Source organism: Mirounga angustirostris, unplaced genomic scaffold (assembly GCF_029215605.1).
Source record: "Mirounga angustirostris isolate CCGP_5_RB_7025 unplaced genomic scaffold, mMirAng1.0.hap1 SCAF_9, whole genome shotgun sequence".
Lineage (NCBI taxonomy): Eukaryota > Metazoa > Chordata > Mammalia > Carnivora > Phocidae > Mirounga > Mirounga angustirostris.
This window is the reverse complement of record NW_026991717.1, coordinates 49,374,937-49,390,975: the sequence shown is the minus strand read 5'-3', so window position 1 is coordinate 49,390,975 and position 16,039 is coordinate 49,374,937.

Sequence of the window (16,039 nt, the reverse complement as noted above, 5' to 3'; positions counted from 1 at the left end):
TGATAATTCCTTATGCCTCCAGTATGACGGAATCCTAACAAAAATATCCCTTCACTTTGCTGTTACAGTCTTTATCCATTATGCTTGGTTATGAATTCCAGAATTCATCTTTACTCCCTCTTTCATACAGAGAAATTCAGGGAAATCTATTGTTGGTGGGCTTACCCCACTGTTTAAAAATACATGTCTGGTCATGCCTAAAACTCAGTAGAAAGCACAGCTTAGGGTCAGCAAACTTTTTCTATAGAGGGCCAGATAATAAATATTATAGATTTCACAGGCCCTGTGTTCTCTGTCACAACTACTCAACTCTGCCATTGTAGTAGGAAATCAATCATAGGCAATGTGTAAACAAGTGGGTATGGCTGTGTTCCAACAAAACTTTATTTATAAAAACAGGCAGTGTACTGAATTTGGCCCAGAGATTAATCTGCTGACTCCTAGACTAGAGGTTGGATCACATAATTGACTTTTGAGCTCGGGACAGGCTTAGGCTGCAGATATAAATGAAGGAGGCATTACCTAAAAATGGATAAGCTACCCAGGATCAATGAGAAATGAGAGCCAAGGACGGAATACAGGGAAATACTGATATTTTATTTTATTTTTATTTTTATTGGGTTTTATTTATTTGAGAGAGACAGCACAAGCGAGTGGGGCGGAGGAGGGGCAGAGAGAGAAGGACAAGCAGACTTCCCATTGAGCCCGACTGCCTCAGGCAGGCGTGCAGTGGGGTGGGGAGTGGCTCTATCCCAGGACTCTGAGATCATGATCTGAGTCAAAGTCATATGCTTAACCGACTGAGCCACCCAGTCACACCAACACTGACATTTTAAAGGATGGGTAGAGATAGAGGAAGCTGTAAAGGAAATGGAGAATGAATGAAAAATGAAAAAACGGGAGTGTTAGGGCAATCGAAAAAAAAAGAGAGAGAGAGAAACGATCGACATTATGACATGCCGCAGAGAGAAGTACTCATTTCTGTCAGCAGCCATCCGTGGCCTGGAATCTACTAAACGTCTGTTTCATATATTTTGAAGTATTGAATTTATAGTTTTTGCCTTAAATATATTACATCTCAAACTTTGCCTGTTTGTGTTGTGGAGGGTAACAGTGGTGTGTTTAAGTATAAAGACTGATATAAGTTGGTGTAGATTTACATGTAAACTTTTTTTTTCAGAAAAAAAAATCCTGTTTTATTTTCAAACATTTAAAATCATAAATGTGTTTAAAATTGAATAGAAATAGAAAACCCCATTCTAGGTGTTTGGGAGTTTTGCAACATTGGTTTGAATCCTTCCACGATATAGTTACAAACGTGGTCAGCTTAGCAACCTCTATACATTGGTCAACCACCAGGAGCCCTTTGTTGACAAATATGGATGGGCCATTAAAAGCTCAAAATTGAGAGAATCACAACAGCAAAATTTGGGGGATGTCTTTATGAGTCAGGATTCAATCCAGACACAAAACCACACAGTAATTTGAATAGGGTTAAGTTTAATATAAAGAACTATTAACTACAGCAGGAGACTACTGTCGGGAGGGATTGGATAGTAAGAAGTCAAAAGAAGGCTAAAGAATCTGGGAAAAGCAGGGGCACCTGGCTGGCTCCAACAGGAGAGCATGTGACTCTTGATCTCGGGGTCCTGAGTTCGAGCCTCACATTGGGTGCAGAGATTACTTAAATAAATACATAATTAAAAAAAAAAAAAGTGGGAAAAGCAGGTCTGAGGAGGAGCCACTCCCCTTAAGGCTGAGATGGAGCACCCAAAGAAGAGGGCCCTCCCTCTCCAGGCTGAGATTCTGACCTTAGCGGAGAGTGCCAGAGGAAGCTGTGGGCTTGGGTGCTGCGTGTACTGCAGGAGCCTGGCCCTGGATGAGTTGCCAGCGCTACAGAAGCTGGACGCTGGAGAAGACGTGGGTGCTGCAGGAGGCCACCAAGAGGAGCAACTGTAACAGGAAGGAAAACCCCTTCCTCCTGCACCCGCTATGACAAAGTATAACATCATGCTAGCTGACAAAGGAAGAATATTTAAGGGGTCTATCTTAATTTTTGCAGAGCAGGCAGTGAAGGCTAAAGCGGGGTTGAGAGGCAACAGACTGATTATTCACACAATGCTCGCGTGCACTTTAACCAGGAAAGCTCCCTAAGTGACCTCCTATCAACAGCACCTCTGGTTCTGGAATAGGCTCTATTAAAAAAAAAAAAAAAAAGGTGTTTTCCAAATTTTTGCTATCTTGTCCTAAATGTATATTTATTTTCAAGGCAATGAAATACGGGGCAAAGTTTAACTTCAAAATACCCTTGAAGTCATTCTCTTTAACCTCTTACATCCCATCCATTAATTTTATAAATTCCATAAATGTATAAGTTCCAAAAATTTATAAATTCCAAAATCCTAAATATTTCTCAGATGTGTTCATTCTCTATTCTTGCGGCTACCACCCAATTCCAGCCACAATCATTTATCTCTTTTCTAGACTAATACGCTAATCACACAATAGTTTCCCCCCCACATTCACCCTAGCCTCCATTCAAATCCATTTTCCACTTGGTAGCCAGAATGCTCCTTTTTATTTTGAAATAATTTTAGATGCACAAGAGGTACAGGGAAGGCCTGTGCGTTCTTACCTTGGCCTCCCCCAATGTCAACATCATGTACAACCACAGTATAATATCAAAACCCAGAAACTGACATTGGTACAATCCATAGAGCTTATTCATATTTACCAGTTATGCATGCACTGGTGTGTGTATGTACGTTTGTGTGCGTGTATAGAGCTTTATGTAATTTTATCACATGTGTCACCTTGTATAACCACCACCACAATCAAGATAACACAACTGTATCATCCCCACAAGACTCCCTGATAGCAAGACTCTCTTGTATTATCTTTATATGGCCACATCCACCTGCTCCTTCATCCCTAACCCATCAGGGGCAGCCACTAATCTCTTCTGCATTTTTATAATTATGTTATTTCATGAAGGTTACACACATGAAATCATGCAGTATGTATTCTTTTGAGGTTTTTTTTTTTTCTCCACACAACATAATTTCCTTGCATTTCATCCAAGTTACTGTGTGTGTCAATGTGTTGTTCCTTTTAACTACTTAGTGATATTCCATGGTATGGATGTACCACAGTTAAAGCATTCACTCACTGAAAGACTACATGGTAGTTTCTAATTTTTGGCTAGTATGAATAGAACCCTTATGAACATTAATGTACAAATTCCTGTGTGAAAATAAGTCTTCATTTTCTGGGATAAATGCCCAAGAATGCAATTGCTGGGTCGTATGGTAAGTCCATTTTTAGTTTGAAAGTAACTGCCAAACTATTTTCCAGAGTGTGGAGTGCTCTTTTTAAAACACAGAAATCATCCTGTCATCACTTTACATTAAACTCCTCAATGGCTTCCCACTGCTATTATAATTAAGACTAGATTTTTTTTTTAAGATAGACTATAAAGCTTATGTAATATGATTTCCACTGACTTCTCCAGCCTCATTCTCTACCACTTCCCTTGCTCTCGAAGCTCACTAGCCTTTTAAAAATTTCCTCCAACACTTTCCTGCCATGGGGGATTTGCAAATGTTTCCTCTTTGGGGAGTGCTCTTCTCTCTGGTCCTAGTCCAATTAATTCAAATTCTACTTTTTTTTCTTGAAGTATTTATCTCAAGTATGCATCTCCTCAGGGAAGCCTCCTTCTAGTCTGCCTCAGGCTCCATGTTTTCATGTTCCTTTCCTTCTCTCAGTTTGAAATTACATATTAATTTCTGTGAATATCTGGTCAAATTTTGCCTTCACCTCCAGACTCTAAAATTCCGAGCAAGGGTTGTGTTGATTTTTGCTTATTTTTGTCTAGCATATATCAGGTGCTCAATAAACACTATTTTTTGGTGGGGCGTCTGTGTGGCGCAGTCAGTTAAGTGCTCAACTCTTGGTTTCAGCTCAGGTCCTGATCTCAGGGTCACGAGATCAGGCTCTGCGCTCAGCTGGGAGTGTGCTTGAGATTCTCTCTCCCTCTCCCTCTGCTCCCCCACCCCACTATCTCTCTCTCTCTCAAAATAAATAAATAAATCTAAAAACAAACCAAAAAAACTAATTTTTGAGCGAATGAATGAATTACCTACTTGCAAAGAATTCAACATCAAAGCCTTAACATTCCGTAATTGTGTTTGTCCATTATTTATTTAAGATGTATTAACTACTCTAAAGCTGGTGAAAAAAAAGAGATAATTAGCTACTCTTGTTCAGGGTAGTCTGCTAAGCAATAGATTCTTTTAGCCAAATCTCAGATCCATACATAATTTACATTAGTACATTCTGAAATATATATTATTTCAGCTAAGATTTATTTTCTAAATATTTCTATCAGAGGAATATTATTGAAAAATAAAAAGGAGGGGTGCCTGGGTGGCTTAGTTGGTTGAGCGTCTGCCTTCTGCTCAGGTCCTGGGTCCTGGGATCGAGCCCCGTGTCGGGCTCTGCTTGGCAGAGAGTCTGCTTCTCCCTCTGCCTCTGTGCTCGCTCTCAATCAACCAGTTAATCTTTAAAATAAATAAATAAATGAACAAATAAATAAATAAGAAAAGGATTAAAAGGGCATTTGTAATTCTTTGAAAGTATTAAGGAGGCTTGGAAACCAAGAAAGGAACTAACATCCAGGGAGCTCTCTGGCTTGATCATTGTCCTATGAACCTGACAAATCTTTTGCAATCAACACTCCAAGACTTTAGTTTAATATAACCGTCATTAAGAAGGTCCATGCTACCTTTCCTGGGGCAGTGTGGTTAAAAACTTTCAAGTTAAGTAGAGGTACCTCCAGCGAGGCACCTGTTTTTGAGCTTTGATTTTATTATTTATTTATTTATTTATTTATTTATTTATTTATTTATTTATTTATTTGACAGAGAGAGACACAGCGAGAGAGGGAACACAAGCAGGGGAGCTGGAGAGGGAGAATCAGGCTTCCCGCTGAGCAAGGAGCCCCACCTGGGGCTCAATAGCAGGACCCCCACATGGGGCTCAATCACAGGACCCCGGGATCATGACCTCAGAGGAAGGCCGACGTTTAACAACTGAGCCACCCAGGCGCCCCTGATCTTTGTTTTTAAAGATGGTGAATCACATGCTTCTTATGTGACAGCTGATGAAACCAACATGGCAAAGTAATGTGGGAGTTTTGCCTTGTTTTGCTCTGTTTCTTACAGCAATGGGAAAAGAGGCAGATTTTTTTCAGGATGTAAGTACTGCCAACATAGGCCGACTGCAACACTGTGGGCGCCTGAGAAATTTTTTAAGAGCATGTGGGAATGAGCAAGATATGTGCATACTCGTGAATGAAACACAGCAAAGCAGGACTACCTAAGAAACATGACAAATCTTGGTGTTAAAACAACAAACTGTAAATATGGAACAATTGGCATTTTATGAAATCTCTTTTAAGAGACAGAAAGTGTGCCAATTTTAAGCCTTTTCGGTTTGTATATGTATTGGGAGGGAAAGAGCAGGGAAAAGGAAGGCAAGGGAATGACAACTTTGTGCATTAACCTTCCTTTTAGTCCCCCCATTTCTTTGTACATCCACATTTTCTTATGGAGATACAACTTACATATCCCAAAATTCACTGTCATAATGTGTACAATTCAGTGTATAGTATTTTATTCAATTTTTAGTATATTTTCATATATTCAGAGTTGTGCAACCATCACCATATCTAAATCCAGAACATTTTTATCACCCCAAAGAGAAACCCTCTAGTGGTTAGCAGCCACTCTGTATCATGAACTTCCCTTTTTCCCCTCTCCCCACCCCCTGACCCTGGACACTACTAATCTACTTTCTGTCTCTGTGCATTTGTCCTCTCTGGACATTTCATTTTATAGAACTGGAATCATACAATATATTGTCTTTTGTGATGGGCTTCCTTCCCTTTGCGTAATGTTTTCAAGGTTCATTCAGCCTATGTATCAGTATTTCGTTCCTTCTTATGGCTGAACAATATTCCGCTGTAAGGTTATACAGAACATTCCCTTCTTAAATTTTTAAAATTTGAATTATCTTCAAAATTACAGAAGAGGTAAAAGAAAAATCCAAAGAGCACTCATATATCCTTCACCTGGGTAAATAAACTAACATTTAGCCTCATTTGCTTATTTGCTTTGTTTCAGGCTTTTTTTCTCTCTGTACACACACATTATTATCCTTGTTGCTCTCCTTATTTTCTAAACCATCATGCCCCTCTACCCTTGTACATTTGGTGTGTATTTCCTAAGAATGAGATAGCCTCTTACACAATCACAGAACAATGATTAAATTAAGGAACTTTAACACTGGTAAAATACTAGTATCTAATACACTGTCCATATTTAAACATCACCAATATTCCCAGTAATGTCCTTCATACCAGTCTTTGTGATCAAAGATCCATACTGCATTTAACCATCACGTATGTCCCTCTGGTCTTCCTTTATCTGGGACAGTGCCTCAGTCTTCCCTTACCGCTCATGATGCCGACATTTTTAGAGTGTGGCCAGTTGTTCTATGGAATGATGCTCAATTTGGACTTGTCTGGTGTTTTCTCAGGATTGGATTAAGATTTTTGCTTTCCTGGCAGAAATAATGGATCAGTGAGGCTGTGTCCTCCTCGGTGCATCATGCTGATAGAGAGGCACATGATACCAATGCTTTATTACTGGTTTTGTTAACTTTGATCACTTGGTTAACATGGTTTCCACTACATTTCTCGACTATAAAGTCATCATTGCCGTAAATTTAATAAGTACTCTCTGGGAAAATACTTTGAGATTGTGTTCTTTTCCTCATGAAACTTTCTTTTTTTTTTTTTTTTTAATTTTTTTTAAAGATTTTATTTATTTATTTGACAGAGAGAGAGATAGCAAGAGCAGGAACACAAGCAGGGGGAGTGGGAGAGGGAGAAGCAGGCTTCCAGCCGAGCAGGGAGCCCGATGTGGGACTCGATCCCAGGACCCTGGGATCATGACCTGAGCCGAAGGCAGACGCTTAATGACTGAGCCACCCAGGTGCCCCTCCTCATGAAACTTTCATTCCTGAGTTTTTGCATCCATTGATGATTCCTAACTGAATCAGCTATTACTATCCTAGTTGCAAAAACAGTCATTTCTAACTGTCATTCATTCTATATTTACTTGGCATTCTACTGTAAAAAAGATCATGCCTAACTTCTTTTTCCTTTCCCTCCCTCCCTTCCTTCCTTCCTTCCTTCCTTGCTTCCTTCTTTCCTATCAGAATAAATTTATTTTATTCAATAGGTTATAGTATTATTCATTTTTCATTTTTGATACTCAGTTTGTCCCAGATTTGGCTATGAAGAGCCCCTCCGGTGAGGGCTGTGATCTTTTAAACATATCCCATATCAATTCCTTGAGCTCTTCCTTACTTTCTGACATAACAAGATATTCCAGGATCCAGTACTGTCTCTGCTCCAGCCTTAGAATTAGCAGTTTCCCCCAATGAGCCTCAGTCCCTTTTTAGTGGGGAATGATATTTTTTTTAATGATTTTTTATTTATTCATTTGATAGAGCAGGGGGGAGCAGCAGAGGGAGAGGGAGAAGCAGATTCCCTGCTGAGCAGGGAGCCCGATGCGGGGCTCCATCCCAGGACCCTGGGATCATGACCTGAGCCAAAGGCAGACGCTTAACAACTGAGCCACCCAGGTGCCCCAGTGGGAGCAATGACATTTAGAAAACAAATTCTGAGTGCTTGGTTTGCTATTGCCACTAAAGTGTCACTGCTTATAGGCTTTTTTGCGGGAGGGAGAGGGAGGGAATGCAATTCTTATAGTTCAAATATATATATTAAATCACGAATTCATATCAATACATAGGGATATCTCTAATTCTGAGCCAATTTCACACGGTTCTTCTTTGCCTTTACCCCTTCCCTTTTTGTATCTTTCTTCCCCTACAGTGAGGACCCTGGTTCCCCAAGTTCCCATTTTTATTAGGGCTTTTGTTACTAAATAAACAAAATGTGAAAGCACAGTTTTCATTTCTAATTTCAAAATCATAGTAACAACACGCACAAATTACAAACACTCATGTATACACTCATGTATACATATACAGACAATTTGAGAGTATATGGTCATTCATTTTAATGAATTTTAGTCAGGTCCTCTTTCCCCAAAATGCAAATCTCACCACTTATCACTCTACTATTATAGCTTCATTCTTTTGGATTGTAAAGTTGCTTTGATTTTGAAGAGTTATCTATTAAAATGTAAATTACAGCTTTATAATTAGTTAACACCTTACACAGAAATTAGTAGATAGCTCTTGTAAGGTTGAGTTGGAGGGACTTGGAGGTGAAGAAGATGGAGACAGAGAGAAGTAAGGATTGAAGGAAGTCAGGAGAGGGTCAAATAGTACACAAAGTTAAAATTTTCTAATTATCAATTTTCCTTTATGTATGTATTGATCTCAGCATGAATATTTGCATAAATGTATGTAGTTGGTACATATAGTGATATTGAATCAGTGTATGTATAGTGGTCAAGCACTCATTTTCTTGGATCCAGACTGCCTGACTTCAAATCCTGACTCAATGTATATTACCTGTGTAATCTTGGGTAAGTACTTGGCCTTTCTGTGCCCCACTGTCCTCATCTGCAAAATAGGGACAGTAAGAATACATACTTCATAAGGTTGGTGTGAGGATTAAAATGAGCTAATGTACATAACATGCTTAGAATAGTGCCTGATACACAGTAAGTGCTATGTAAATGCTTGCTGTTATTATTGTATTTAGTCTCTATTTTCTTACGAAGATAGAAGCAAATTATACATACCTGTTATGTTAACTCGATTATATTCCATATGTTTATTTCCCCATCAATAAAAAAAGATCTGCCTTATATTCTATCATGGTATCATAAGAGTCATTTATAGGGGTGCACTCTAATTTAATTTTTAACCCCTGCTGATGAGACAGGGTGTTTCCATCTTTCCTATTATAAACTGTGCTAAACATTCTTATATATAAATCTCATTTGTGCACTTTGATTATTTTATTTTCTTGCCAAAGTGCCCTGTAAAAAGTTGAGTTAATTTGTATGTCCTTCAGTAACGTGTTGTAATTTCCTTCCTCCTAGAGGTCAGTGCTTTTCAATGATTTTTTCTGCTTCCCTCCCATCCACATCCACAAAGAGCATGTCCTGCAATCCACAGTATCTCGCACTAAATGATTCATAGTGGTTTGATGGTACAGCAGAGACTGCAAGTTGTCTCTCAGTGGCCTTCCTCCCTCTGTCTTTCCCTCTCTCCCTTCCTTCCTTGCTTGCTTCCTTCCTTCCTCCCTCCCTCCCTCTCTTCCCTCCTTCCTTCCTTCCTTCCTTCCTTCCTTCCTAGATTAACAGAACTCTGTGCTTAGCTGGGAAAGTGTCTGCCTAGAATGAAGACTATATTTTCTAGGCTTTCTTGCAAAAAGGTGGAACAGGAGACTAAGTTCTGAGCAATGAGATGCAAGTGTCCTTAAAAGTAGAAGCCATTCCCTTCTTTCCTTTATGTCAGCTGGAATAGGATGTGAATATAATAATGGTGCTCCAGCAGCCATATATGATTGTAAATTAACTCAAAAAGGAATCCATGCATAGGTGGAGTGAAGAGATCAAGAGAGCCTGCGAGCCTGACACTGTTGCGTCCCTGACCAGCCTTGCACTGAACCCTTCCAGTCTTCTGACGAAGAGAGACATAAACTTCTATTTTGTTCAAGTCATCACTATTTTCAGTTTATCGGTTTCTTCTGGTGAAACTGAATCCTAATAAAGGCTTATATGAGAATCTTGGGGTTGAGGGTTGTGAGAAGGTGGTTGATAATTTGAAAAAGCCTCCAGACAAAAATCACGGACATAGGTCTTGCATATTTTTTTGGACATTTTAAAAGTCTGTTTTTAATATTTGTTTGCTGCCCCTGTGAACTGGAACATTAAAACATTACATATTTAAGCACATTCTTGCCATAATCAATAATTTTTAATAAAATCAGAAGCTACTAAATTTAATATCCTTAAATTTTAAATTTTATTGAACTTATTAGGCGCTTCTGGCATAAATTGGGTGTCTATATATATATATGAGTATGGTTCTGTACCGTTATGGCCTGAGTATCTTTGTATGGATAATATACTGTCTTGATTGTGGGTTTATTTTTTTTAGAGATTTTTTTTTAAGATTTTATTTATTTGACAGAGAGAGATAGAGAGCACAAGTAGGCAGAGTGGCAGACAGAGGGAGAAGGAGAAGCAGGCTCCCCGCTGAGCAGGGAGCCGGATGCGGGGCTCGATCCCAGGACCCTGGGATCATGACCTGAGCCTAAAGCAGACACTTAACGACTGAGCCACCCAGGCGCCCCTGATTATGGTTTTATAGTAAATCTTGGTTTATGGTGGCATAAGTAGTTGTTTGTTTTTTACCTGCTATATAATACTCCACAATTTAACTAAACAGTAGTTTATTTAACTTGTCCTCCTAAGAGGCAGATTATCTTTACATTTTTACCATGATAAATAGTTCTGTCAGGGACAATTTTGTATGGGTTTCCTTATGCACATGTGAAACAGTTTTTCTCTAGAATAGGTACCAAGAAATGCGATTGGGAGAAGTTGCTGAATTGCTATTCAAAGTAATTGCATGAGTTTGTATCCCTCTTAGGAGAGTGTAAGGGATCTTAGAACTTCCGATCTTTGCAAATAGTTATTATTGTCAGGCTTTTCTCATGTGTGTCAATATCATGGGTATGAAGAGTTATTTCCTTGTTTTAGATGCATTTCTCTGATAACCAAATGGTTTGTAAGCCATTCGGATTTCCTTTTCTGTGAATTGTCTATATATAAATCCATGCCCATCTTTCTATTGTGTGGCTTGAAGTTTTCTTATTGCTTTTTTGAAATCCTTTATAATGTCTGGATACCAACCCTTTGAGTATGTGGTTTGCTTTTAATTTCATTTAGGTTATTCTTTAGTCATGGAGAGGGTATACATTTTAATGTAATTGTATTGTCCATCTCTTAGTTGTAGTTTTTGCTTTTAGTTACACGTTTTAAAATATCTTTGCCTATCTTGATATCATAAAAATTCATCTTCTTCTAGAGTTTAACAATTTAGCTGTATTTTCCACAATCTGGTCTTTAATGTTTTCTTCATTTATTTATGGCATGAGGTAGGCTTCCAGTATTATCTTTTTCATATGGCAATTTCTTTGAGAACCCATATTAGGATTTTCATTTGAGTTGCCTTGAATATATGGATTGGGGGTACTGACATTTTTAAGATAGTGAATATTTCTTCCATAAACATGTCCTACCTCCTTCTTTAAATAGGTCTTCAAACATATCCTTCAATAGAGTTTTATAATTTTACACCTATTTGGTATGATATATTCTTTTTTTTTAATATTTTATTTATTTATTTGACAGAGAGAGAGATAGCGAGAGAGGGAACACAAGCAGGGGGAGTGAGAGAAGGAGAAGCAGGCTCCCCACTGAGCAGGGAGCCCGATGCGGGATTCAATCCCAGGACCCTGGGATCATGACCTGAGCCAAAGGCAGATGCTTAACAACGGAGCCACCCAGGTGCTCCTATGATATATTCTTAATCCTTAGTTTTTGTTGATATGGTAAATATACTTTTCTTTAAAACTACATGTTCTGGGGGTTTGTTGTTGATATTTAGAAACTCGATTGCACTTTGTATTTTGGTCTCACAACCTATCAGTCTTACTTAATTCCTCTATTTAGACTAGTAGTTTGTCTATAGATTTTTCTTGGATTTCTTATGTAGATGATTACATCATATGCACATAATGAAAGTTTTCTTTCTTCCTTTGCAATCCTACCTACCAACCTATGTGATACTGTCTAGCTCCTCTAGCACATTGTTGAATAGGAGTGGTAATGTTTTCAAGGTTTGTCAATGTTGTAGCATGTACCAGAACTTCATTCCTTTTTTTATGACTGAGTAACATTCCATTGTATAATATGTATAGATACACCACATTGTGTTTATCCATTTATCTGTGGATGGACACAGGTGTTTCCAACTTTTAGTTATTGAACAATGCTATCAATAAAAATTGGTGTACAAGTATCTGTCTTCTCAGTCCCTGTTTTCATTCTTTTGGGCATATACCTAGCAGTGAAATTGCTAGCCCATATGGTAATTCTATGGTTAGCTTTTCTGAGGAAGCTGAGTCATTTTTCAAAGTGGCTGCACCATTTTATGTTCTAATTAGCAATGTATGAGTGTGCCAGTTTCTCCACATCCTTGCCAGTATTTATTTTCCTTTAAAAAAATTAAAATTTTTATTATAGCCATCTCAGTAGGTGTGAAGTAGTTTCTTATTGTGGTTTTGATTTGCATTTCCCCAGTGACTAAGGATGTTGAGCATCTTTTCATGTGCTCACTGGCCATTTGCCTACTCCTTTGGAGAAATGTCAATTCAACTACTTTGCCCATGTTTAAGTTGGGTTGTTGGACTCTTTCCTGTTGTATTTTAGAAGGTCTTTATATTTTTGTCTTATGTAGTCAGTGCTGATTTAGATTTACCCACATTTCTCTATGTCTTTGCTCAACATGGCTTTTTGGTAAAAACAGCTTTATTGAGATATAATTCATATACCATATAATATACCCATTTGAAGGGTACAATTCAATGGTCTTTAGTATATTCACAGAGTGGTGCAAACACCATCACAATCAATTTTAGAACATTTTTGTCACCCCAACAAGAAACCCTATACCCACCATCAGTATGTCCCATTCCCTGCCACCTTCCAGTCCTATGCGACCACTAATCTATTTTTTGTCTCTATAGATTTGCCTATTCTGAACATTCCATACAAATGGAATCATACAATGTGTGGGGTGTTTTGACTGGCTTCTTTCACTTAGCATGTTTTCAAAATTCATCCTTGTTACAGCATATATCAGTACTTCATTCCTTTTTATTGCTGAGGAACATTCCATTGAATTGATATACCATGATCCATTTATCCATTCATCAGTTGGTAGACATTTAGGTTGTTTCCACTTTTTGGCTGTTACGAAAAATGCTGCTATGAATGTCTGTACAAGCTCTTGTGTGAACCTATGTTTCCATTTCTCTTGGGTATATAATTAGGAATGAGATTGCTGGGTCAAATGATAATTCTGCGTTTAACTGCTAAACTATTTTCTGTGATGGCTGCATCATTTTACATACCCACCAGCAATGTATAAATATTCTAATTTCTCCACATCCTTGCCAACAGTTGTTATTATCTTTTTGATTATAGCCATCTTAGTGGATATGGGGTGATATCTCATTGCTTTTTTTATTTGTATTTTCAGCTCATCATTGCTTCTTTCTTCTAATATCTTCCTGTGGGTTGTATTTCTTTTTTTCTGAAGTACATCCTTTATTGTTCACTTAGCAGGGGTGTATGAGTGGTAAATTCTCTCAATCTTAATCTAGAATTATGTTTATTTAACTAACATTTAAATGATAGTTTTTCTGGGTATAGAATTGCATCTTATAGTTATTTTTCTTTGTGATGTTTTGAAGATACTATAGCACCATCTTCTTGCTTCTTTTATTTTCACCGAGATATCCTCCCACGGCAATCTGTATCATCTCTTTTTTCCCCCTCCTGCCTTTAAGTTCTTCACTTTGTCTTCAATGTTCTGTGATTTCACTAAAACGTCTTGGTGCAGACTTATTTTTATATTTCTAGATTGAGATTTGTACTTCTTGAGTGTGATGATTTCATAAATTAGTCATTTTCTCTTTGCATATTGCTTATCCTTCATTCTCTTTAATCTTTCATTTTAAGAGTGGCTACCAGAAGTATGTCAAATCTTCTTTGTTTACCTCTGTTTTGTATTTTGTTTATTTCTCTGTGCTGCATCCTGGATAATTTCCTTACATCTATCTTCAATTTTAGAATATTCTTTCAGTGTATTTGGTATGCTACTTAACATATTTTCAAAAATTCGATGACTCTACCTTTTTATTTCTAGGAATTCTATTCATTTTTCTAATGTACTTTTTAAAAAAATAGTTTCTTGTTCTCTTACGCTTTAATTCTTTATGTTCTCCACAGTCAGCACAATATCATTTCAAGACATTACTGTTCTATTTTTCAGTTTCCCTTTTATTTCCCAAATCAGGAAATTTTTTTACAAAATAAGAATTCAGCTATCTTAAAAAAAGCTTGTTAGGTCACATTTTCTGTGTTATTTCTAGATTTTCTAGTGGGAACGTTTTCAATATTTCATCACTTTTAAAATATTAAAAAACAAAAACAATTTAAAAAACATTAACTCTTCATTGACTTTTTTTTTTAAAAGATTTTATCTATTAGAAAGAGAGAGAGAGAAAGAGAGAGAGAGAGAGAAGCCCAAGGGAGAGGGAGAAGCAGATTCCCCACAGAGCAGGGAGCCCAACACGGGGCTCGATCCCAGGACCCCTAGATCATGACCTGAGCAGAAGGCAGACACTTAACCAACTGAGCCACCCAGGCACCGTGTCTTCACTGATTTTTTCTAATTACAGAAGAAAAATCCAACAACACATTTGTGAGTAATAGAGATCATGAAAGCTCCCTCATGCTCCTACTAGTAGGCGATGACTATAACATCTGGGTATTTTCCTCCAGCTTTTTGGGGCATATACCAACAAACGTTTATAAAAATGGGCTCCTTCTGGGCGCCTGGGTGGCTCAGTTGGTTAAGCAACTGCCTTCGGCTCAGGTCATGATCTTGGAGTCCCAGGATCGAGTCCTGCATCGGGCTCCCTGCTCGACGGGGGGTCTGCTTCTCCCTCTGCCCTCCCCTCTCTTGTGCTCTCTTTCATTCTCTCTCTCAAATAAATAAAATCTTTAAAAAAAAAGGGGCTCCTTCTGAAATAACATTGTATGGCTTGATATCTTTTATCTTGTTATATATAGATGTGCCTCCTATTGAACGGCTGCAGAGTATTTCATACTATGGATGTGCTATATTTTATTTGGAACATTCCATTATTGATAAACACTTAGGCCAATTTCTTTTTTACTCTTACCAACAATGTTGTTGTAAGAATCCTTGAATATTTATGAGTGCCTGTGCTATCATTTCTGTAGAAGTTCCTAGAAGTGGGATTACTAGGTTGTAGGGTGTGTGGGTTTAAATCATTATTTAATACTGCCAAACCACTCTCCCAAAGGTTCAGTCAATTCTCCCTCCCTCCAAAGGTTTATGCATGCTCATTTCCCACATCCTTGCCAGCACTGGTTGTTATCAATCATTTTAGTTTTTCCCAGTCTGATGGGCAAACATGGTATTGTGTCATTTTCATTTCCCTGATTGCTAGCAAGATAGAACATCTTCTTCCATATGTTTATTAGCTAATTTAGTTCTTTCTCTGTGAATTTCTAATCCACTGCCAAATTTCATCTTCCTTTGGCCTTTCCCTTATTGATTTACAGGGGCTTTTTGTATATTAATGCTATTTTCTTCTGTGTCTCACTTGCCTTTTGTTTACAGTGTCTTTTACTGTACAGATGTTTTACTTTTAAAAAACAAAAACTTTAACCTGAATTAGAACTGTGTCTATTTGGATGAGCCCTTAGCTTTTAGGCTACCTACTATTTAGTTCCTGAGGTGATCAGCCATCTACTGGAAAGGGGAAATTGTTATTTCCTTGCTGCTATGCAGTAAATGCCAGATGAAAACAATTCTTAGATCCCTTAAATAGGCTCTATTCCTGTTGCTTGGAGTGGACTCTATAATCATCCCATACAGGATATGAAAGTCATCATTCTATAAAGTGAAAGTTTTATTCTCCATTCCCCTAAAGAAAACAAGAGTAAAACACTTTTTTTTTCTTTTTTAACTAAGGAAAAGTTTTATTTAAACTGTGCAATCAATCAGTATTTAGACAGCAGTTTCATAAACATTTTGGCATTTAAACTTTTACTCATTTTTGGCATGACCTGTAGGATAGCATGTAAACTACCCTGGGGAGGGG